This window comes from Cavia porcellus, unplaced genomic scaffold (genome assembly GCF_034190915.1).
Source record: "Cavia porcellus strain 051 isolate PalLab524CR breed Dunkin Hartley unplaced genomic scaffold, mCavPor4.1 scaffold_1, whole genome shotgun sequence".
NCBI classification, from domain to species: domain Eukaryota; kingdom Metazoa; phylum Chordata; class Mammalia; order Rodentia; family Caviidae; genus Cavia; species Cavia porcellus.
In genome coordinates, this window is record NW_026947484.1 from 117,265,375 (window position 1) to 117,290,415 (window position 25,041).

Consider the following 25,041-nt stretch of genomic DNA (forward strand, 5'->3'; position numbering starts at 1 on the left):
CACTCCATAACTCTGAGAAACTTAACCAACACCAGAAACTGTGGTAGTTGCCAATGAAATAATATTTACTTATGGCTTTGTTCTCACTTTTAAGGAAAAGATTTTTGAAAATCATTGCTTTGTAGAGTTCTTCTCCATGTTCTAGTGCCTGAAGCTATCTTTCTCTCCTGTTGACTTCTTCCCACCCATCTTGAGTACAAAGGGTGACACTGAAGAAAAAACTTCAGTGCTTTGCTCTCTACTTCCTTTAAAGGTTCCACATCTCTTTAAGAGTTTAGACTTCTTTTTATAACTGTGTCAGCTCAACTCCCAGAGGTCCTGTCTAGCCTGGAGGTTTGTTTACAGCTCAGCAGGGATTTGTTTACCACCTAGTAAGAAAGGAGTCAAGAAGATAAAAGCCAATCAGGGAAGTAGAAAGACAGCACCAGTCAGAAAATACCAAGAAAATAAGATTAGAAACATCAGACTCAAGTAGGGATGACTTTAGCAATGTGGTGACCCTTGGAAGCTTGCTGAACGCATGTGTTAAATCACTTTGCTCTGTAGTTTGTTAGAGACATATTGCATCTCCTAAAGCCATTTTGTGCCTGTTGAACATGGGAAATCATTCTAAAATTACAATTTGAAAAAAGTCCCAAATCACCTCATTTCCTGTTAAGCCTCCAAATATGCATATTTTTGCACTCAGAACTTAGGTTTTCTGGTCACATTGAATTCGAGCCTATGTCATAATCAGGTTAATAAATAGTTAATAAAATATCATCCATCCAGCCTTATGCACTTGCGTAACCATGCACTAATGTTGCACAAATATAACAAAGCTTTTCTTTGATGCCATTCTTGAGACACTAAGATATCCAAATTAGTATCTGAATAGATCAACTTATTTTAAGTGAAGCGTAAATGTATTTTATTTTTTTAATCACTGGTGTTTTGACTTTTGCGTGAGTATAGTTATTTCTCATTAATTAGAATAGTTAATTGGCCAGAAATTGTAGTTCTCAAAGATTTTGAAAATGCATAATTTTAGTGTAAGAATATATTGTAGATTAGTGTACATTATCTGTAACAGGAAATTTATAAAGATGGTTGAGTTATTCTGCCCATGAAATTATTTAGAAGGTATGTTTTCATAATCAGTTATTTCAGAGTCTCTATATGATATTTATTATCTTGCTAATTGGCTTAAATATGAAGATAAATGACGAGTAAGAAGTGGAATTTATTAGAATTTATAGTCGTGGGTGCAACTGGTTTTTTATAGCTACTGACAACTGATTCTTACTGGTTGGGTATTTTGTGCATGAATTATACTGAGGAGAAATTGAAATGTATAATTCAGAATTTTTTAAACTAAAGTGTGAAACCATCTAAGAGCATTAAAATATACTAACAAATTTTTCACTTAACAGACATTTGTTGACACACACAGATTTAATAATCATATTAGCCAAGGGTATTTTTCAAATGTCAACATCTAAAAATTAAGTAGAGAGCAATAAACTAATTTTGAGCAGCAGGTAGGTAATTATCTTTCCAGAAAAATAACGTAATATTTTCTGCATTGATGGAAGGAAAGACTTTTATTTGCTGGGTGCTCCCAACAAATGTCATTCAGGACGGTAAGTCAAGAGCAGGCTGCTTCAGATCATGGAGGTGCAGAAATAAGGGGGTGCAGAGCAGCTGTTCTGAACCTCATCTTTATGCCACTGCCACACTTTAAAGCCTGACAGCCTCTGGGCAAACTTTGGATATTTCAGAGATTCCAGGTAGAACCAGCAGAAGGGTAATTGTATCCTGTGGAGTTCATTGGGAGGATTATTAAGACTTTATTAACCATCTTAAGATTTTCCTCTACCCCTTTCTTAGGGACTGAATTTTGCCATTTACTCCTCTCTGACCTCTTTAACTTCCAGCCTTTTCTCCCTTCCAATTAATTTTTGGATGTTTGTACAAGAAGCTATATTACCAGGTTTCTACTTTGACTAAAATGACTTCTCTGTACTTGGAATTTTACTCTAGGCATGTGAGCTCTTTTCTAATCAATTTTCATTACTTGGTGATGATTTCTAATCTTATTGAAGGGTATGGTATGCTTTTCCACTACACAGCTACTTGCCCCTTGTACTTGGAAAGTTATGTATCTATTCTGCATGAGTCATGGCAACCAATTTAGATACCACATTGGTTACTGATGGTACAATGAAAATAATTTAGATTCCGTCAGTTCCAAACCACGATCCCATAGCCCAGTGAGGACATAGATGTAGGTGTTACGAATAAAGGGTGGGACTTCAGAGGATGAAGTTAATTATGTCACATAAGGAGTCCCTGAGAGGGTTCTCAGGAAAGAGGATATTGAGAAGCATTTTGGTAGAGGACCATATATTTTCCACATAAAAAGAATGGGGGGAATAAAATTGCATGCGGCTTGATTTGAGAAATAACATGGTAAAATTGGAGAGCTTGAAGTGAGAAATAAAGCATGATGAGGGAAATAATGTTGAAGGACATTTTGAATAGAATTATATTCAGAAATTCTCTTCAAAATGTCAGAATGAGTTTCCAGTCTAAATTACAGAAATGGAGTATTTTAATAGTATATTTCTGAGCTGAGTAAAAAGAAAAATCTTTAGTACAAGAGAGAAAAAGAGTCCCTACAGGAGGGAGTGAGATCAAAGGCCCTATGGTTTATAGAAGTATCTGATCTTAAGTGTTAAAGTTAGGACCTAGTTATATGTATGTCAAAGAAACAAAATTGGGCACAGATGTGAACTTGGGGAAATTCCATGTGCTGGTCATAGGATAAGGCATATATGAGATGTAATAAAAACATATGGTCAATATTTAAATTTTAAAATTTATTATAGTAAAACACATTGTTGAAGACCACTAAGAAGCAGCACTGAGCAGGATTTAAATTTTACTAATTGGCTTTCTATGTTTATCTGTGAGTCTGTCCTGGGCCTCGGCCCTTTGCCTAGAGACGGGAGCTGATTCATAGTGAGTGTATCTCTATGAATCACTGGTCCTGGCTGAGGCCTATAGTGGCCTGTGAGGCCACATATACCTCAAAGGGCACGATCAGGCTACAGCTGCAGACACTTGGCTCAAACATCAATTAAATAGATAGAGACTGCAGCTGCAGAAATTATTCATACAGTCTCACCCCTACCATGTCTTCATGATAAGACAGTGCTACTGAATTGACTTGATTCATTACTTGGAGATGTCCTTGAAATGACTCCCAAAGTCCTGCTCATTTCCTGTGCTTTCCTCAGTTTCCCCGCCCCTTGTTGTTGGATCTATTAAATAAAGTGAGCAGTCCAGAGAAGTCTTTGTCTTAAGCCCTCGGAGTCTTGAGTTCAGATAAAGGGTTTTGACCCTCCTGGAGCCCTAAAACCAGACCATTTGTCACATTTTATTTAAACCTCCGCTGTACACTCATTTGGGAGATCAGGGACCTAAGTCAGGATCCAATAACACATTGCATGAATTCCCTCCAAAATACTAGCTCTTGCTTGAAATATATTTATTCCACCCTTCTTGCCACTTCCTGGAAGTAGTTCTAAAGCTGCTCTGGAGTAGCTTTAGTTGTGAAGTAGTGTCTTTAGCCTTGATGTCCTGATTGATTAAAAACATTTACTCTTCATGATCATTTTGATTTTGGAGAAGAGGCAGAAGGCACACAGTGCCAAACACATTGAATAAAATGGAGTACGACATACCGGAATGTTTTATTTGATAGAAATTGATGAAAATGTTGGAACAATGGGTGTGTGATAAAAAAATATGGTACATATTTAAATCTTAAAAGTAGCAGCACAGTTTATAACAAATCTTGGAAAACAGACAAAAGACCTATCAACTGATGAATGGATAGAAATGCAGTTTTTTAGTGCAATGGGGTACTATTCTGCCAAAAGAAGGAAAAATTTCAGACGTTTCTAGCTAAATTTTAAATGGTTGTTCCTTGAGACTGCTCTTAAGTGAAATAAATTGGACACACACGTTCAAATATTGCATTGTTTCTATGGTATAAGAAACTTAAAGTGTAAATAATGACCAAACTGTATAATAGATATTGGGAAATTAGGAGAAAGTGTTCAAATGAGAAGGCTAACTAGAGAGAGGGAGAGAGAAAAGAGAAAGGGACAAGAAAAAAAGAGAATAGAAGGAAAAGATGGAAACAAAGCTTTTGTAAATAAGAGAGAAGACCGGATGGCAAAAAAGAAGCAAAATACATCATGTACAATTAAAAATTCCTTATGATGAATGCTATGTATATCTAAAATGTACCAATAATATATAAATAAAACATATATTGCCATTGATCACCTCAAAATACTCTCTTCACTTTTATTATATTTATCTTATTATTCTTAGAAATCTGTCTTTTACTATAAATTTTTAAAAATTAAATTCAATATTTTTAAATAATTTTTTAAATGCAGAGTTTTCAAACGTGGAACAGAATCCATAATAATAATAATAGTAATAATAATAATAATATTAATAGCATAATAATTTTTTAAAACACATTAAACATTCACCATATTTTTCAGTCACATCTTCCATGTTCCATAGAGTAGTTACTGCTTTCTAAATTCCTTACATTTTTACTTTATTTCTTCATCAACCTGCAATTTGTTTAGAAAAAAAGATGACCTATAGTTCTCATGGGATCTGATACAATTTTCCTTCTGGGTGCTGGTTGTCATATACTTTGCTCATGGTTTCTGTAACAAAACATTAGTTTCCAGCCACAGAAACATCTTTCAGTCTTTGGTGTCAGAAGTTTCATTTTAGAAAGCCAAATGGGGCCTGCTATCCTGAGAACAGGGATGTGGTCAGGGTGTTTCCATCCTTCGGTTGTATCCCCAGGATTCAATTGTCCTTTGCATAAGTCCTCTTGCTGTTGCTGATAATGCAATGCCACCCATTGGGTAAGTTTCCAAGAAAAGAGGTTTATGTGGCTCACATTTCTGTAGGTTCCACACTTGGTGATGTCTTCTTGCTGAAAGTGTCTCCTGGTTGTACAGAGCATCACATGAGGAGGGTCATGGAGTATACAAGTGGAGCTCTGTGTGTCTGTTTTCTTTCTTGCAGCCTCCAGGATTGAATCACCCAGGTTCTACCCTACTGAGTTAGTCTAATCCTGCATCACCTCAAAGGCTCCACCTTCAACAACTGGAGCTGAAATTAGTTTCTGCTCTTTCAGACCCTGGTGTGAGGCTCATGCTCTAGTTTGAGTTTGGATGGCAAAAGATACTCAAAGCATAGCACCTCTTGTGAGTTCTGTGTGCAACCACTGGAATATCTACACAGTATTCTAGCAGACTCTGTCTTCTTTTCTTCTCTCAGTGTTGCTTCCCTCTTGATTTACATCTTCTTATTTTCTACAAATTCCTCACTATTCAGAATTTCTGGCACCTTTACTCTTTCTATTCCACATACTCCTTGGCTTTCTAGGGTTGTACTGAATATATTTTCCTATTATGCTGTGACTTTGTTGAAATTTTACAGGAGTGTATAGGTGAATGTATGTTTTTAGTGAAGTATAAACTATTTGCTTTTTTCATTGACTTCATATCCCTCAACCCTTTAGAACTCAAGGAAACTGTATTATTTATTAGGTTGCTGCACAGCCACTGATGTAAGGTATATTGCTTTAAGTACTAGAACAGTACAAATGCATTGTTTTATACATTTATTTGATATTTGAAAATAATGCCTGTCTCTCAGGAGCAAACTCTGGTATATTATTCTGTGTCTTGATTGTTAAAGATTCTGCTTGCTAAAAGTACTATATACCCTTCCACACCTGTCACCTTAGTGACAATACTTCAAGAATAGCATTACTGACCATGATTTTCATGTAATTTTGTCAGTTTAGCAAAGGAAGGATTTCCTTGTAACCTGGGAGACAACTTTGATTTGTGAGGTTGTGTCACACAGTGTTCAAATGCTTTTTTTTTTTTTTTTCTGTTTAAGTCCAGAACCAAAAAATTAGGCAAGATTCAGACACTACTTAAAGGGCTTTTTTGAATGGCTCCTGGAATCTGGCATCCCACTACAAATGATTTTTAATCTGAAAGAAAGAAATTTCCACAGACTGGAAGCTAAAGTAGACTGTGGCCATAAAGGAGGAGACTGAATTTGGGTGGAGACCACTGTCTGCTAATAGCAGTAAAAGATCCCAGTGTCCAGTGACCAGGTAAGGAATCTGTAGGGGGAATATCTGCACAGGTCATTTAAAAATAGATCCCTCATCTCATGGGCTGTTTTCAAGAGAAAGCTGTTCCATTAAAAAAAAACTCATCTAGAAATGGAAGAGAGGTCTAGCCCAACAGTTGAACAAAGCCCAACTCAAAAGTACAACAAATATAAAGTAAGGCAAAGTGATTCCTCTGAAAGTTCCTTCTGTTCTAGTAACTGACACCAAGACACTGCTATGGATAAAATACTGAATAAAGAATTCCAAGGAATTATTTTTCAATGAATTCTAAAAAGACACAGAAAAATTATTCAATGAAATAAGGGAGAAAACATACACTATGAATGAAAAGTTGAATAAACAGAAAGAAAATCTGAAAAGAACACAAGCAGAAAAATTGAAAAAATAAACCTTTGTCTAAAAACTTCCTGAAAAGGCTGAAGGTATCTCCCTCAAAAAAAGGCTTCTGTGCTCTGTTTGCATGCAAAAGCTGGAGGTGGGGGAGCTATGAATAATGTGCCAAAGAAGAGACACTGCTTTACTTAATAGTTCAGCAGAGTATTTTGTAGAAGAATGCTTTCAACAAATGTCATTGCCCATGAAAACCAACATCAGATTAAGCCAGGAAGATTAGTGTCAATAAGATTCCACAGATATCCACCCCTAACGCAGGCAAGCCACTGGCTACCCATGATTGGAGTTAGAGGAATAGATGAGCACGGAAACATGGAAGCCAATCACGGCCTCTTTCTCTACTGGAAATAGGAGACATGCAAAGACTAAATGTTTGAAAGAATTTCTGATTCTTGGGCCAGGAATTTAGCACAGCAGCATAGATGCCTGCCTGGCAAATATGAGGTTGTGAGTTTGATCCCTGGTACCACTAAAAAAAAAAAAAGAAAGAAAGAGAATATCTGATTCTTGTTTTTACTTACTTATGGAAGGAAGATTAGGAGATTAAATATTCAGAGAATATCTTAATAGACACTGTAAAAGAATGCCCATGAAAATACGGGGGACTTGCTTAAATTTGCTTAAGACAAAGAGAAAGAAAATATCACATATTGCTACACGAGGACGCCTTCTTATGATTTTCCAAAGAAAGATTATCACAGAGGTAAATCTCAGCCTTCATAGGTTGGTTTTCTATAGTTGTTGGGGATTGCTCCAGAGCTTTCTCCGTCAAGGAGTTTCTTAGACAGATTCAAGAGCAGTGATAATGCAGAGACTGGGAATGTAGCCCCACCATTTCTTGCTGTCATAGTCCCGAAATTTTGTTGTGTTAATTAGTACTTGGCCAGCCTCAATAGTTTTGTCATTTATGTAACATGAAAGCCTAGATGTGAAAGAAGAAAATCAAGACCTCTACTAAAGTCATTTTAAAAGTGAATTCTCTGGACGAGGTACATCTCAGAATGATCTAGAAAGTTGTTGTAAATGCAAAATTTCAGACAGACTGAATAAAAACTCGGGCTAGGAACAAGTAACCCATATTTTAAAAAGTCCACCAAATGATTCTGATACATAATAAAGCAGAGTACCATTGGTGTTCCACAAAACCTTAAGCAGAATTACAATTTCAATATTTAGAAAAATTTTTCACATTTTAATACTGGAGCATATTGCTTGCATGGCATGAGTCATTTGGTAAAACTACTGCATAGGTTTCCTTTCTTATTTTGGATAATGTTATTAAAATACCACTTGCTTTTCTTAAGTACAGATTGTCTGAAACATGTTGCTTAAGCAGAGGTGAATTTTTAACCACTTGAATTTCATTTAAAGTATCTCCTAGTGAATTAATATTCCTGCAATCAGGTAGACCTTGTTTTGTGTCCTGTTTTTACCTAGTAGTACTTATAGGACCTTGGGTAAATTGTTTTAAATTTCTAAACATCAGTTTCATAAATTTTTGATGTTGAGATAGCCATAAAATTCTGACCTTATAGAGAAACATTTCTAACTACTATAATGCATGTGTAATATAAGCAGAATATGTAATTAAATGTTTGGAACATAACCAGCCCTCAGTAGATGGTGACTGTAATTATTGTGACAGAGGTGTTTTCCACATGGGTTATCCTACCTGTAATGTATCCTAGTCTATTTTCAGAAAAAAAAGTTGCCACAGACCTTCCACAAGCCCAGAAGCAAGAAGCCCAGATGTTTAGGGAGTGTATTCTTCAATACAGGTTTTCCTAGAGTTCACGAAGAGATTCAGTTGTAAATTGATCCAGTTTGGGGGCTTGTGGTAGTCTATAGTATTTTGTGACGGAGTAGTGACTACCCTCAGGTGTTGGGCTACCTCCTGGGACCCACCCTCAGTAGTAGATATTAATACGGGATTGTGCCTCACTAGAGTGTGGAAACAGGCCTTGTTTAGATACTTAATTTTTGCTTCAGATCAACAACTTCCCATATAATAACTATTTAATCTATGAAACATTTAGTTTCACAGTTAAAACATCCTACTTTGAGTTAATTGTGACTTTGCAGTTTTCTCTCAGAATAATATGTTTTACATTATGTTTTTACTAAATGCACCAGTTGGATAATTCTGTGATTCTCCTCAAGGAGAAAGCAGCATTTGGCTTTGCCTTTGTGAGCAAACAAAAATTGCATTCGACTTTGAAATGAGTCTATCAATTCCAATAGGGTTGAAGATAGAGCAAAGTTAGTACAGAAGCGTAGTTCAGAAACATGACATGGAGAGATCTATGATAAAATCCTGCTTTGCTTCGAGCCACTTGTTTGATGATGGGGACATTATTTACTGTCTCTAAATTGCCATGGCATCAGTGATGAAATACAGAGCATTGATGAATGCCTCCTTATATGGCTGGGAAGGTCTCACACGAAATTGAAGGCAGAGAATTTAACTAATGTCTAGTACAGGGGAAACTTGGATTCTTAGGGGTAGTATTAGCTTTTTTGAGAAAGAATTGTAAGTGCTCACAGATAATGTGTGAAGGATGAAGAAAGGAAGCAAGGAAAGATAGGCGAAGCTGTAACCTCAATGCTGGCAAAGGAGAGGATGCAGTCAGGCTGGGCAAGGAGACCATCAACCTGTGCACGGTTCTAAAAGGGTTTGGTCAAGCTAACAGAAGCTTGCAAGCCAGAGTTGTCCTTTAGAAGAGTGGTGCATTCCATAGGCATGGACTCAGGATAAACCCTAGCGTGATTAGTCACAATCAGGAACAGGCAAAAGAAACCCGATCCTGACACACAAGTGCTGATGGTTTCAAAGTGGAGGAAACTGGGATTCTTAGTCAACTACATTTCCTGGAGGGTGAGATCTGAGCAAGCTATTTCTGTGGCTCCCAGAATTATTTTGTTGTTATTTAGGATAGGTTAGAGCAGCCTCAAATAATTGTGCAGACTGAGCCCCACACAAGAGAAATGATCAAAGGCCGGAGAATCTTGAAGTCCAGTTCCTGCCCCTGCTGCTAAGCTACATGTGCCTGCCTAATTCACACAAAGGTGTCTCTGAACTGGAGTCTCTGGCTAAGAGTCCTTAGGCGCTATAAAAGTGTGAAACATTGAAGGACAGCAGTCTAGGTGTGCATGCAAACGTGTGCCTGGAAGCATGAGCAGGAGGGGGCACTCCCAGTAGAAGCCACTGGGAAGTGATACTGTAAACCGGGAGGCCAATTAGCATAGTGTTAACTCACTCTCTGGAGGAAGGCATAGGGTATGGAGGCTCCCTGATGACCAACCATGTGAGTTTTGGTAATTAATCATTTGAATATAAGGCTGTCTCTTTTATTGAGAGCAGTCAGACTCATCACCTAGTGAGAAGGGTAAAGTTCTAAAGACTTCATTTATCTCGGATCCTTTGTACTCAGCAGTATCTGTGAAAATTGCCTATCAAGTGAAATGCAATGGGGAAAGGCGCATGGAAGTTTCCCAGGAAAGCTTTGTTTTAACTCTGGGCATGATTTCCTGTTTATTATCAGAGAGAACTATATCAAACATTTTTTGCACTGGAAACAATGATTAAAAGCACCTTTTCATTTGATTATAAAAACAAAAAGAATGGGAGCTATTATGGGGTGTGGGTGGAGGGACTAGTTCCAGGCTGCCCAACCTTCAGGAAATGAATGACACAGCATGTGACAACATGACTCTGAGTGGCAATTGTGGTGTGTGGTGTGTGTGTGTGTGTGTGTGTGTGTGTGTGTGCACGCACATGCACATGCACATGTGCCACAGACAAGTATGGTGAGTTTATATGTGATGTGTTCACACCGTGGTTCTGAATTAGTTAACAGCCTACATAATCTTCATGTGCTGCTACTAAGATTTCAGGTATTTTTAAATCTAAATGAAGGCACTTTGCTTATCTTGTGTAAATGGAACTTACAAACAGAACTGCAATTTCATTTAATAGCTATAAACCATTACTCTAATGGTTTGACAAATACCTATGAGGATAGACTACAATATTTCATCCAAGAAAGGACTGAATATTAAATAAATGTAACCTCCCAACGGGTCCTACTTTAACCCCCTACTAATTTTGGAGGGTGGATTTAAAAGCTGAAAGCATTTTAGAGTAAATGTTAGGGGATGGATGCAGCAGCTTCTTTGGTGCAGATTAGCACTTTATCCTGGTAATCACAAATCCTATTTTCATCTTCCATTATCACTTCAAACTCATCATTGTAAAGTGCAGAACTTAACTCAAAAGTTGGGAAAACCATTGCTTCATATCTGTCATCTTGCAGGGAGATTTAAGCAATTAACTAATTTCTATGTTCTTTGCTCATGCTTATTATTATTTTCTTTTTGGGAAGTCAAGACTAACAATAAACATTTACAGATCCCATCTAGGTTGATATCAATGGAGTAAAAAGTACATACTCCAATAACATAAAAAGATGAATCATCTTTCCATAGTTAGAAAATATTATCAAAGTCACCATCTCTAGATTCAAAGAATAAAGTGTTATCAAGGGACTTTAAAATAAGAGGGCTGCTCATGAGTTGTAAAATTTGAAGGTTGTGTTAAAATCAGAAAAATGATTTCTATAATTATCTTCTGTAATTAAAGAAACTTTTGATGTTGGCTGATTATAGAGTGAGGAAAAAATAGGACAATGCCCGAAGGACAGATGTGTGCAAGGAAATTTTTGATAAGAAAAGGGACAGTTTTCATGTTGCGCATAATACATATTTAGTTTCATTCAATTCATAAACTTTTTCCTAGATATATAGCTTTTATATGCACTACAAATGAACATTCATTTAATTATTGGAGCTACAAAATTGATTATGTTGCTAACAAGCTAAGCAAAATAATAGTAGCTACAAACCCTTTAATTATAACTGGCTTAAAAACTCTAGAACTGCTTATAATGGTTGCTTTCATCCTGTAGTTTTGTTTTGTGTTTGACAAGATAAAAAACGTGTTGAAAGCTTCTGATTACCCCAATACCAATTACCAGAAAACCAATCAAAAGACAATTTGGATTTTTAGAAAAGTGTGACTTATCAATTTATCCAATAGAGTTTTCTGTTTTTTTCTTTTTAGTTAATTGGATGGCAGTTTAAAAATCATTTCACAGCAACACAGATTTTTTAGACTAATAAACAAGCCCAGTACACCAGACCAGAGACAAATCTTTCAGTGTCAGAAAAATTGTCCCTATTGCTACACCTGTTCTTGTCCTGAGACCCTTATTGGTTTGCAGATTAACTTGTGTTTGGTTGCTGCACCTGAAGCATAAACAACAAGTACTGTGCGAAGATCCTCTCTCAACCACCGAGCAGGTAGAGGATGCAACATTGCGTTCTGATGAAAAAATAACCCTCCTATGAATTTTCTAAATTGCTAAGCTTTCTTTAAATAACAAGAAAAGGATAGAGGTACATATAATGCACTGATTTGAGGCAAAAATGAGCCATCTTCATGGCATAGTGTATATTTAAAAGAAAAGAGTGCGTGAAACCTGAGTCTCTGCCTGCTCCCCACTCTGATTCTCACCAAGCCACACATAACAATCATCTACAAATGGAACAGTGGCTGGCACCCTACATACACTGAAGAGGTTTTTATTCTGTAGGGGTCTTGAGACCTGAACACACATGCACACTCACATGTGCGTGTGTGAGCACATACACTTGCAAGTGAAAGAAGTTGTTTCAGACAGCTGGTCAATTTTTGGCATGGACCAGCTGCAAACAACTCCCCTTTTTATCACTGCATTCATTGGTATAATTCCTAATAGGGAGTATTTGAAGAGAAGCTCATTATGATACCTGAAAGTTGAACTAGCTTTACCTTGAGAGCCAAATAAAAAAGGAAGAAAGGAAGAAAAGCAGTCTCTGCTATATTGAAACTTGCTTTTCATTGGAAAGATGCTGAAGGCAGAAATGTACAACTGCTTACCTTTCAATATTCCATTTGCAAGAACATCTTTTCATTGATCTCAGTCTATACATCCTGGAAGTGTGTGGTGTTAATTTGTTTTTGGAGATATAGATCACATAGTGTTGCCAACACTTATGCTTCCCATTAAGATTTCTTGTAATGGCTTATTTCAACTTCTTGTGCAGCAAAGTCACATTTGCTATTGTAGACTGAACTCTATACAAATGTAAACAAAATGAAACATTAAAACTATTTCCAGTGAATTCTGAAGTCCAAGTACTTTGATAGCAGTTTATTTTACAGTGGAAACATGTTTTGTCCTGACATGTGTGGGCCCTGGAATGATCACTGAAAGTTTCATAGGCACCTTCATAAAGAACACATCCTTACACCATTATTGTACTCAAAAGAAAATAAAATTTTTGCATGGATATAAAGCTAAGTTTTGAAATGAAAGGGAAGTTTTATAATTAAGATGATACTTTCTTGTTTATTCAAGTATACAGACAATTTTGATACACGAACTTTCCAAGTTTGCTTAATATTAATAGTTTTGCATGGAGACTTATTAATACTGCTGCATTATCACTTCTCAGCAAAGGACTCACTTCTACATTTCCCCTACTGCACAGATAGTAACTAAGCCTCAGAAAACTTTAATCATTTAACCAGTCAGGGAAGATACATGCTTGCCTGTTGCTTCAGTTTTTATTCAGGTCAGTTCTAAATGTTGAGTCCCAGTGTGTCATGATTTCAAATTTCACTGAGCTGATAAAACAGTATTACTCTGCCGAGGCTTTATACTACCGTTTTCATGGAACTGGGATGTCATGTGCATAAAGTGTGCTTTTCTGACCTTCGTGAGCTTGCTTTATTTTTAAGGTGAGTCCATTGTTAGGCATATAGTTAAATAAGAAAAAGAAATTAAATCTTTAAAGATCATTGGTATAAGGTTAATAAATTATCTTAAGTATACATAGATGAATTAGAGAAACGTTAACTAAACTGCTTTCCAAATCTGAGTCATTCCTCTTCCTGCTCCTCTCAGTCTGAAAAGTTTTTCCATCAGCATCTTATCACTGAACAAAAAGATACTTGGCACATCCTTTTCAGTGGGCCCTGAAATACTGCTGATTTTAGGCCAGGTGTAAAGCAGTGAATTTATTTAAAGATGTCCAAGGAAGGTCTTGGTGTTAAATTGGTTTAGAGATATTGATAGATACACATATATTTTAAAGATGTAGTGTTCTTTTTTCTATTCAAGTGCATTTCAGTGTTTCAAAGCAAAGCATCCAGAGAAAATGTAACTATTTATAGTCTCTACCTCCCATGGTGCCTTTCTTTGCTATTCTAGGCCCTACCATAGTGCCCTATGGACCTACAGACCGTAACATCTCTATAATCCCATTAGTTGTGGACCAAGGCATACAAGTTGGGGAGATCTGGCTCTTATTAAAAGGATTGATTTTCCAAAGAGCAGGTCAGAGTGTTTAAATGGTAATCTGAACCTTTTCAGGGTCCATTTTTGTAGAATATTCTCTCAAAATTACCCAGATAGTTCCGTTCACATTCTCTTTTCCTCCCTTCTCTTCTATTGCTACAGCTCTTTGGCCTAAGGCTGCAGACCTAGCTACAGCAGGTGGTCTGCTTAGGCAGAGAGACATGCGGGTTCTAATCCAAGATGAAAAAAGGAATTTTAAGTTTTTCTGTTATTTTTGAGACAACTACAACCTAAATCTAATTGGACATTTGTTCATTTTTAATTAAACAAGGGAATTTCCATCTCAGAATTTATTTCTTACTTATTTACTGACTTTTGTGGTACTGGAGATTGAATCTGAACTTTTGCACTGAGATACATCCATACACACTCTTTTATAATTTTATTTATTTTTTATTTTGAGACAGAGTCTTACTAAGTTGGCCAGACTAGGCTCAAACTTGTGATCCTCCTGCCTCAGTCTCTCAGAGTGAGGGGATTATAGGCTCGACCTCAATATTTAGTCTTGTCATGGTTTTACATGGAATAATGCAATAGAAAGAATGACAAACAACCAGAAACTTTATCCCTAATATTTTTTACATTTGATATTTTTAAGGGGCTGGGGATTTAGCTCAGCGACATAAGCAACTGCTTTGCAAGCAGGCAGTCGTGAGTTCGATCCCCAGTACCGGAAAAAAAAAAAAAAAGTACATTTGGTATCTTTACTTATGTTGGTGGTAAGATACTGTGTATTTAGCAAATGGAACTGTGGCAGAAAAGTTACGATATTAAAGTGGGAAATAATACTTTTATGTTTTATGTCTTTGCCATTTAGTGAACAATTGTTTTCAGGATCAGAAATGACTTGTTTTTTGCAGCTGTTAAAGGTCTGCATTTACTATGGAAAATCTGTAGTAAATCATAAAGAATAAAATTTTCTATCCATTGTTTCAATATCAATTATTGATATCAATATCAATTGTGAGGATATGGTATACAGGTTGTCTATAAAATAATAGAATTGTCTCTGGAATATAGGATTCCATAATGATGCATGTTCTTGGGCTGAGGATATAACATATTTGTAGAGTGCTTGCCTAGTATGCGCAAAGCTCTGGATTTGATTCCTAGTAACACACATGCACACACACACTTATATGATACATTTTCCTGGTTTTACTTTTTATTTTCTCTCCTCTTTGCTGACTTATACTATTCTGGTCCTTTAAGTATTGAGGTTTGTTAAACTGAGTTCAACAAAAGCTGTTTGTCTCCCTGAAGTAGAGATATGAGTGTGAGTGTGTGTGTATCTGTGTGTGTGTGTGTGTGTGTGTGTGTGTGTGTGTGTGTCTGTTCAGAGGAGCAATCAGCACTTCTGTAATTGATAAACAAAGCTAGTTGAGAAGAAGGTACACTCTTCTTGGATTCTGATTTTTCTAAATGTCCATGAGGTAATTTTTTTTTTTTTTTGTCTGTGATAGGATTTCACTCTGCAGTTCAGGCTGGCTTTGAACTCACTTTGTTGTCCAGGATGACCTCAAATTTGCAGTAATCCTCCTACCTCAGCTTCCTGAGAGCTGGGATTATAGGCGTATGCCACCATGTCTGGCTTTTGGGTTTGGATTTTTGTTTTTTGTGTTTGTTCCTGTTTTCTTTACTGTTTTCCCCTTGAGCAATCTAAGTGCTCAACCATTTATGGCAGATGTGAAGAAGGGACCAACAATTGACAATTGGAAGTCAATCTAATAGAGACTCAGTAAGTATAAAAGAATAAAACGGACCATCCAAGACAGTTTTCTTGATAAGGGTATAAATGGGGTCATAATCAGACTCTACTCTTAGTAGAACTTTATCTATTATAGCAATAAAAACTTTTAGTATGAAATGTTTCAAATGTCTACTTTTGTGTAAATAAGAGATGCCTGGACTCTGCATTTGATGCTGTGGTAGATAAGACCTCAAAACAAAACAAAACAGAAAAAACAAAAATCCATGAACAAAACCTCTCAGAGACACTTAGGCTAGATGGTTCTATATTCATTCACCAATTTATCTAAACTCTATTTTGTACCTGGTTTATTATGCTTGTTACATTACTTATTATATGCATTGTTGTAGGGTACAATTTAAAGGTATGAGGAGCAAGTTGACAGCCACTAGCCATGTACATCTATTTGAATTTATTATTTAAAACTGAATAAAATTTAAAATTATGTAACTTATCTTCACCAGTTACATTCAAGTGTTAAAGAATCACTGTGGACAGTGGTTATCACAGTAAACAGTATAGATTTACATCATTTCTATCACTGCAAACAGAAGGAAACCGTGATTCTTGTCCCAAATTACAGTGGTTAGAGGAAGGCTCCCTCCCCAAACAAAGGCAAGAATACTTTGAATGCCTTTGTATTATATTAGAAAAGAAATATAAAGTGTGGGTGAGAGAATAATATGGTGGAAGGGAATGAGCCTTTTCAGGAAATGCCCACAGATATGAAAGTGGGGGAAGAAGCGGGAGGCAGCTGGTCTCTGAAAGTTCTCCAGAAAGTACAGAGCTAAGGAATGACAGTTTTCAAAATGGATGGCTCTCCCTTATTGCTCAATACAAGGACATGGGAAAGAGACAGAAAATATCACGTTCAGTTTCAGTTCTAGACCATCTGAGTAGGCAAAATCTTGCTATAAAATGACAGTAAGTTTAGAGAGCCTTCTGAAGTGAGGCCTTATTAAAAAGGCAGAATTGAAATGTGAAACTCAAATAACCTGAGTCCTGAAACAACCTTTTTTTTTTTTTTTTTGACTGCTTGGAATGTAAAATTTTACATTGTTTTGTTCAATAAAACAAGTGTACAGAGAGCACTTACTGAAAACACCTACACAAACAGAAGCTCTTCTAGGTACTTTGGGAGAGAGGGAGAAAAAATAGGATATCAACTAGTTTTGTAGAAAAGACTTCTATGAACTAAAATTTTCTGATGTATTTGGAATTCTAATATGAGTACACCAGTGCTGCGAGAGTACTGTAGAGTGAAAATTTAACTTCAGCTAAGGAAACCTTGGATAACAATGGAAAAGGATTTTAAGTGAACACTAATTATTAGTTAATGATCACGGACAAATGTTACACAAGAATGCATGTCAGGAAAGGAATACAGCCAAAGTAATACTAGAAAAATACACCTGTGACAAAAAAATGCGTGAATGTTCAGATTTTAAAATATTTATTAATGAAAATTTAAAAATATATTTAATGACAGAACTTAAAAAAACCTAATTTGAACAACTACTTTTAAGATAACAATATGTAAAATATCAACTACAGATAATTTCTTAATTTTTTGAAATTCTGTGTCATTTCTACCCTTTTTTCTGTTTTGATTTTTTAAATTAAAAAGTAATAAATATAACATTTTTATTTCCATCAGTTCCTTTTAATATACTACCTCTTTTTTCAAGCACTTATATCATGTCTGCTATTTTCTTTTTCTTCTTTTTTTTCTGAAGAAAATTATGCCTTTATTTCTTTTCTTCTTTCTTTCTTTTTTTTTTTTTTTTTTTGTCAAGCATACAGGCTGAATAGTTTGGTTTTGGGTGAACATTCAGAGAGACCAAATCCCATATCAGCTGGCTCCTCCATTTCTCCCCTAGCTTCAGCCTTGGCTGGGGTGGCTGCAGCCAGCAGGACAGCGGTGGTGGCAGTAGTGACAGGGAGAGCAGCCACCATGCTGATGGATCAGTCAAGAAGGCCTTGACATTTTCAGCAAGTGGGCAGGTGGGATCCATCTCCACAGACAAAGCTAGGACCTGCTGGTACCCACTGATGATAAAATGGAGCACCGATGCAACAGTAGGGTAACCAATCTGCAAACACTGGTAACATTGCAGACTCCTGCCAGAAAGCAAGAATGAGATTTCCTCTGAATGGCAAGCACTTCAGGGTTGCCGATGCTGCCACTGTTGAACACTTGATAACTGATCAGCCTAGAGGAGAATGAGGAGATGTTCAATATATTCAGGAGGGCAGCCTTGCTGGCTCCCATTTTGTCTCTAGTCTTAATCAGCGGTACATCACTCAGTATTTCAATGGTGCCCCTCAAGATTTTAGTGGTGATGCCTAAAACCTGAAAGAAGGAGGTCTTCTCAGGACCCAGGCCAGTTTTTTGGGCTAGCGTAATGACTTCACATGGTACAGTGGCACCAGCATGGGCCACAGCTGGCACCTCGTTGGCCAGCAGCATATCCCTCATCTCAATCAGGTCCTTCTTGGGGAGCATGAAGCCCACATTCCCCTGGATATGAGGCAACAATTTCTCTAGAGCTGGGTTGTTTTCCAGATGCCCTTGGATGGCCATGCACATCATGGTATTCTTGCCCATCAGCACCACAAAGGGACATGCAGATCTGTTGCCTCTTCTTGGAGCCCATGTTGTCTGCTCCCACAATGAAGCATGCTGGGTAATCATCTAAAAGCTGGATGGTCTTAAGGAAGTAGTTGGATTTTCAGGTCACCTTGTCTTCCTTGGGCATCATAGCAATACCTCGGGGTTGCCACAAAGGGTTTAAAGGTGATGTCACTCTGGCAAGAATGCCTGGAAAGAGTAATTGTGACTTTCTTAAGCAGTTCTGAAAGCATCTTTCGTGCCTTTCGCTGCATTGTTGTGTCTGCCTCTATGTCCTGAAAACGTATCTTTATGATCATTTTACTCTAGATAGGAACAAGAAGTATCATGATTCCAGATCTGGTGAGTAAAATGGAGGGGTACACATAAAATGCTTTTATGAGCCTGTCTTTCTCATTGCATGACATGCAGAAGCAGTAGCATTCAACATATTTTTTACTACATCTCATGGAGGCAGTCCTGAAAGACCTGCAGAACTGCTTCAGAAAGTGGCAAGAAGGATGGGCTAAGTGTGCTGGAAGCTAAGGCGAGTATTTCAAAGGGATTAATGACAATGCAACTTTTACTATAGTAAATTTTGAAGAACAAATTTTCACCATATACTTTGATCACCCCTTGCTAAGTTTCAAGGAAACAACAAAACGCCGTGGGAAATAGACCTACAAAGATTACAAAAGGCCCTGCTCACGAAGACATGGTGTCTCAGAACCAGAATAGCCAAGACATACAATCATGCTGTCTTTGTGGAAAAAGTGAAGGAGCCCCCTGAAATCTGAGGGCATGAAACCACGTGATGTAAGGTAGAATAACACTGATGAATGATGAAAGCTCAGTGCTCCTTGAATTTATACAGAGACAATCTTTGAAACTTCCACATTAGTAAGATTACTAAATAGAGACCAAATTTCAAGGGAGATGGCAGGGTCTTTGGTGTGTTCTCATCTGGCTTTTTCATTATTGTTATTACTATTAAAATAGACAAGCATTTCCCAAGGTAATTTATTAGTTCCTCCCAATTTAAACTTTTCTGCATTTTTCTGAGCACTCCTAAAACTGTAAAAGCAAGGGTATATGACATCAGTTCATCTGTTAATTGCATTGTACACTTTCTGAATGATTTACAGTCACTAATACATAGTGATGAGTAAGTAATCTTGTCTAGCCACAACTGCTTTTTAGCCACACATGACAAAATCAGAATACAGAAATATTTTTTGCACTGGACCAAAGGTTCGTGCACACAGAAACTTTTATAGGAGTATAAAATGCCAGAGTTGAAAACCAAATATGATTTCCATAAGAAGCTAGGGAAATGACAGAATGTCTGACTGTCTCTCCCACTAACTAGCTATTTGATAAGGACCATGACTTTTTGTTTGATCTGCAAATCATGAGAATTGGTCTCACTGTTCACCTTTCTGAATGATGGGTTATTAGCTTCATAATGCTACAGAATTTAATTTTTCCTTCACAAATGTTATATCACATGTTTTCACTACCTGTAATATTTTGAATTAAACCTTATTTAACTAGATTGAAAGTTGCTTATAAAATGTGGTAGCACCTCAAATTTCAACACAAAGAAGTATGCAGGGTATATTTGACCACGTGTACTGGACTCATCCTCCTTCTAATAAAGTGAGACTGTTCTGATAATCAAACCTGGGGTTGTGTCTCTAATCTATGTTTACTGGAATTTTGGAGGGCAAGATATACAATCTTCTAGAGCTCAATTTCTTTATGTATAATATTGAAATAATAAGTCTGCATGTGATACATCTATGTACCAGTACCCCACTATGAATATATTTATTATGTATCATTTTAAAAATTAAGTAAAGGAAGAGGAGGGAATTGGGAAAAAAAGAATAAAGATAAATCATGTACATGTACGAATTCCCTATGATGAATATTATAGTTATGTACATCTGAAAAGAAAGATAAATCATGTAAAGGTACAAAACAAACAAAATTATAAAATCTGAGTGAGGGAAGAGAAGTAAAAATTAAAATGTATGTGTAACAACTTCTTATGATGAATGTAGTCATTATGTAATGCAAAAATGTACTAACAAACATTAAAAAACAAATAATGAATTAAAGATAGTCCAGCACTTCAGAAAAACATCTGGGAAAGGAGGAGAAGCACATTAAAAGCGATGTTATCATGCAGGGGAGAAAAGCCCTCTTGTGCAAGCAACACAGATAAGAGCCCGGGAATCGGAACAGGCATTGGCGTGTGCTCAGTTTGGTGTTGATGACCTTGACCTACATCTGGTGCTGGGCTCATAATCGACTTTTTGAAAGCTTTGTCTTGTTTTCTACTTCACTTTCATGAGATGCATGTGAGGAGCTATTTTTTGGCACATGCTTGAGGGTTAGGATGTAAGAGCCACTCTCATTTCTGGTAGCACTGCTCTGCTGCATGCAGAAGAGCGGTAACAACAGTTAAGATCTGAAGAGCTCAGCTTATATACTCTTTAGTGCTAAGCACTCAGCCAATAAAATGGGAGCTATAATAATGCATTGTATAGTTCAAACAACTAGAAGAAAATATGTCAGTGTTTACTCAAAAAGAAATGAGAAATGTTTAAGGTGATGGAAATACTGATTACCCTGACTTGATCATTATACAATGTATCAAAACATCGCATTATATTCCAGTAATACATATGATTATTGTATGTGAAAAATAGTTCTTTGGAATAGTTTTGCACTCTAAAATTCTCCTTTCTTAAAAGTATACTGTTTCTTTCATTCTATAATATAACATATATACCACAGTTTTAATAATTACTTGTACATGTGGCAGAGGAGGGAGGAGGAAACCCAACACTATAAAGTATGTATCCTTTGTTTAAAAAAATCCCAATTTCAAGAAAAGTAAAACGTATAACATAAACACTCATCAAAAGTGAAGTGTAATATGTTACGGAAAAGCCATTAGGGAACACTGTGCTCAGGTATGAAGTGATAAGATTTTCATTCACACATTTGTTCATTCAGCAATTATTCACTGACTGATTGTCACGCAGTCTTCAGGGCCATAAATGAGGGGCTTAAGGCATGGTCCTTGCAAACAGAGACTCTAAAGTTAAGCAGAGATGGATGATGACAATGTGGTGAGCCAAGTACTGATGGAGGCATATTTGAGGGAATGCTATAATCATTCAGGATGCAGTGTCTAATTGCCTGGACTAGAGGAATGGGGAGGATATCAGGAAGATCTGGAGAGGAAATGATTACTAAAGGACCAGCAAAGACTGCTTGTCACAAATTCATCTGTTCACAATGAAACCAAAGATGAGGGCTGGAGCCAGAGCTCTGCTCTGGGAGTCCTGTGTGGAAGCCTCACTTTTACAATCCAGCTGGGCCAGTAGTCATTTCAGTCATTCTGACCAGCAAATATTTACTTTTATGTCTCTGCCTGGTTTCTTCTATTACAACTCTCAATGCTCACCTCAGACTCTCTTCAGACAGTATGTGGGAACCACAGTTTCTTGGTCCAATCTCACCTTTTTCCCTGTGACCCTTCTGGCTTTTAGTTTTTAATTTGATCTGTGTTTTCTTTTGGTAACGCACACTATTGGCATGCAATAAATTTACATGTTTAAGAGTACCATGTGATAATTCACTAAATGAATGCAATGTGTAATGATGAAACTGGGATAATTACTATTTATATTTCCTTGTGTATTTATTGCATTCTTGTGTTTGAAATCTTTGAACTCCTTTTCCTAGTTCTTCATAAAATATATTTGATTGCTATAAACAATATTGTGGAACATTCGCCTATCTAAATATATTTTGGCACCTGTTATCCAAATTCCCTTTGTCCCTGGTCTCTCCATTCTACTCTCTTCTTTAGGAACCACTATTTTAGTTTCAGTGCATACGTGAAGAGATACAATACTTGTCTTTCTGTGCCTGTCTTATTTTAATTTACATGATGTCCTCCAGTTCCATCTATTTTGCAACAAATTACAGGATTTCATTATTTTTTATGAAGAGAAGACATCATTTTTATGGATACAGGATTTTATTCTTTTCTTTGTCTCAGTAATATTTGATTGTGTATATATACTACACTTTCTTTAGGCATTTATCTCATATATATATATATATATAATATATGTATGTATATATAAAGATAGTTATAGCAATTGACAAAGTAGTACTGCATGCTACATAAATACCATATTTGCTTTATCCACTCACCTTTTACTGAACATCTAGACTATTTCCAAGATTTAGCTATTATAATTTGTGCTATGATATACACAGATAGGTATGCAGCACTATTATATAATGCCTTTAACTCTTTTGGAAAGATGCTAATGGCCAATATCTGTGATTAATGGAATTTCTCATTTTAGGTTTTTGAGGAATCCATAGTGGTTGTATTAGTTTACATTCTTATCATTCCTTCTACTCATAATCTCATCAGTATTTGTTGTTTGGTGAAACCTCAGTGTTATTTTAATTTGAATATTTCCAATAGCCAGAGATGTTGAACATTTTTTCATGTATTTATTGGCCAGTGGTACTTCTGAAAAATGTCTATTCATTTCAGTTGTCCATTTTTTACTTTGAGAGCCTAATTTTTTAGTTCTTTATGTATTTTTGATATAGTCATCTCTGAAGAATACTGAAAAATACTTTTTCCAATTCTGTAGGTTATCTCTTCACTCTGTTCATTGTCCCCTTTTCTGTGCAAAAGCTTTTTAATTTAATATGTTCCCATTTGTTGATTGCAGGTATTATTTCTTATAATATTGGAGTTCTGTTCAGAAAGTCCTTGCTTAAGCCTATGTTTGCAAGAGTTTTATCAAGTTTATATTCCACAAGATTTTTTTTGCTTTAACATTTATATTTTGATACATTTTTATTTTAGTGTAGTACATGATGATATATATGAGTCTAGTTCAATATGCTACATATGAACAGTCATTTTTCTCAGTACCATTATTTCATTAAAATATATGTTGGATATTGAGCTTACTAGCCAGTTCTTACTCTGATGTCTAGTTCCTGTTCATGAGAGACTAGAAGTATTAGTTGTATGGATGCAGTCAAGGTGAATTTCTTGCCATGAGACTGGATCGACTGGTAGATTTATTCACAGAATTCCACAGAATACCGGGTGAACTTTTGTTGTAAAATTGGAAACTTAGGTCAGTATCAAGGGACAAGTACTAGGTATTAGGTTTAGTTGCATGCAAAGCAATAAAAATTGGGCAAAAGGCGAGAGACCATTTGAAAAACAGTAATGAGTACTGAGTACTGAGAAGTGAGGCTTAAAATTATGTGACTGATCAGCTGTATGACTAGTTATATAACGTACTTGAGGTTGCTCTATCTAATGGTATTTAACTAAATATTTAGACTGTTTTCTTCAGAATTTTGGAAATTACACATATATTTCTCTTGACTAGAAATGGCCTCAACTTATTTTTATATGGCAAAAATGATTCAATCATACATACGGGAGGGCTCCAGGAAAGGGACCTGTGAATTCTATTGACAGAAGTATTGCAAATGCTTATTCCACCTTGGAGCATACCAAACTGCTGGGTATCTTCCATAATAGGCAACTCACTTTGTCTGAAATAAAATGCTTCATTTTTTTAAAATTCTGAGAGAATATGTTAGCATTTTATTTCTTATTGTATCTAAGTCTGTTATGTTTCCATGTATTATATTTTCTCTGTATAGGCACAAGAGCTTTAACTTTGTCATCATGTGTGGAAACTACATAGCACATAAGTTGTCAAACAGTTTCACTAAGTTTATTTCATCCACATCTCTCAACTAGGTCTTTGGGCATGAAGTAGTGGAAACAAGTGAAAATCCAAAGTTCATTTACCTATTACCCCATTGAAGTATAGCTATAATAAATTAAAGATACTGCTCAATTATAAATTCATCTCATACTTCAGAACAACTTAAAATACATAGAACACAGCCATGGAAACTTCATCTTTTATGGAAACATCTAAATCAAAATAACTATCATGTGTAAGTCACTGAAATTCAGATTATTTCCAAGTTGAGTTTACTGCTTGGACTATATATTCCGTAAGTCCAAATTTGTAATGGCCTTATTCACAAGTAGAATCAGCTCGTTGCAACTGGATTGTAAAACTGACTCCCTATTAACTGTATGTGTTCTCTTTGAATATCTTTATCTTTAAATCTCTGCGACAGGTTAGGTGCCCTTCCTAAATAATTCTCTATGCAGAAGTTATGTATTAAAAATAGCTTGTCAAACTGACTAAGAAGAATCTCAGTTTTGCCCAGTCCATCTCCCTACATAGACACATTTTGACACAGTGTATTTGAGTGCTAATAATGACATTAGAAGATGTTGGGAAGAGATCTAATTCAGCATGCAGAAGTGACTTTGCTGTCATCTCCTATTTTCTGTGCAATTGACAGGAGATACTTCGGGCTGAATTTTTATTTCAGGTCAAATTTCCAAGGCATGAGGCTGTCTGTTAGGAACAGATAAGACCAAAACCAATACGAGAGCACTTGTTGGAAGTGTCAGCGGTGCTGAGAATTTGAA

General features: G+C 36.2%; 1 long non-coding RNA gene and 1 pseudogene across 1 annotated transcript in view; one reads left to right on the top strand and one right to left on the bottom strand.

Annotated features, from left to right (window-relative positions):
• LOC134477296 (uncharacterized) overlaps positions 1–25,041 on the top strand; it is a 212,566-nt gene that overhangs the window by 179,266 nt on the left and 8,259 nt on the right. The gene's annotated exons all lie outside the window — the stretch shown is intronic.
• On the bottom strand, positions 17,633–18,600 carry LOC100727352 (large ribosomal subunit protein uL10-like; annotated as a pseudogene).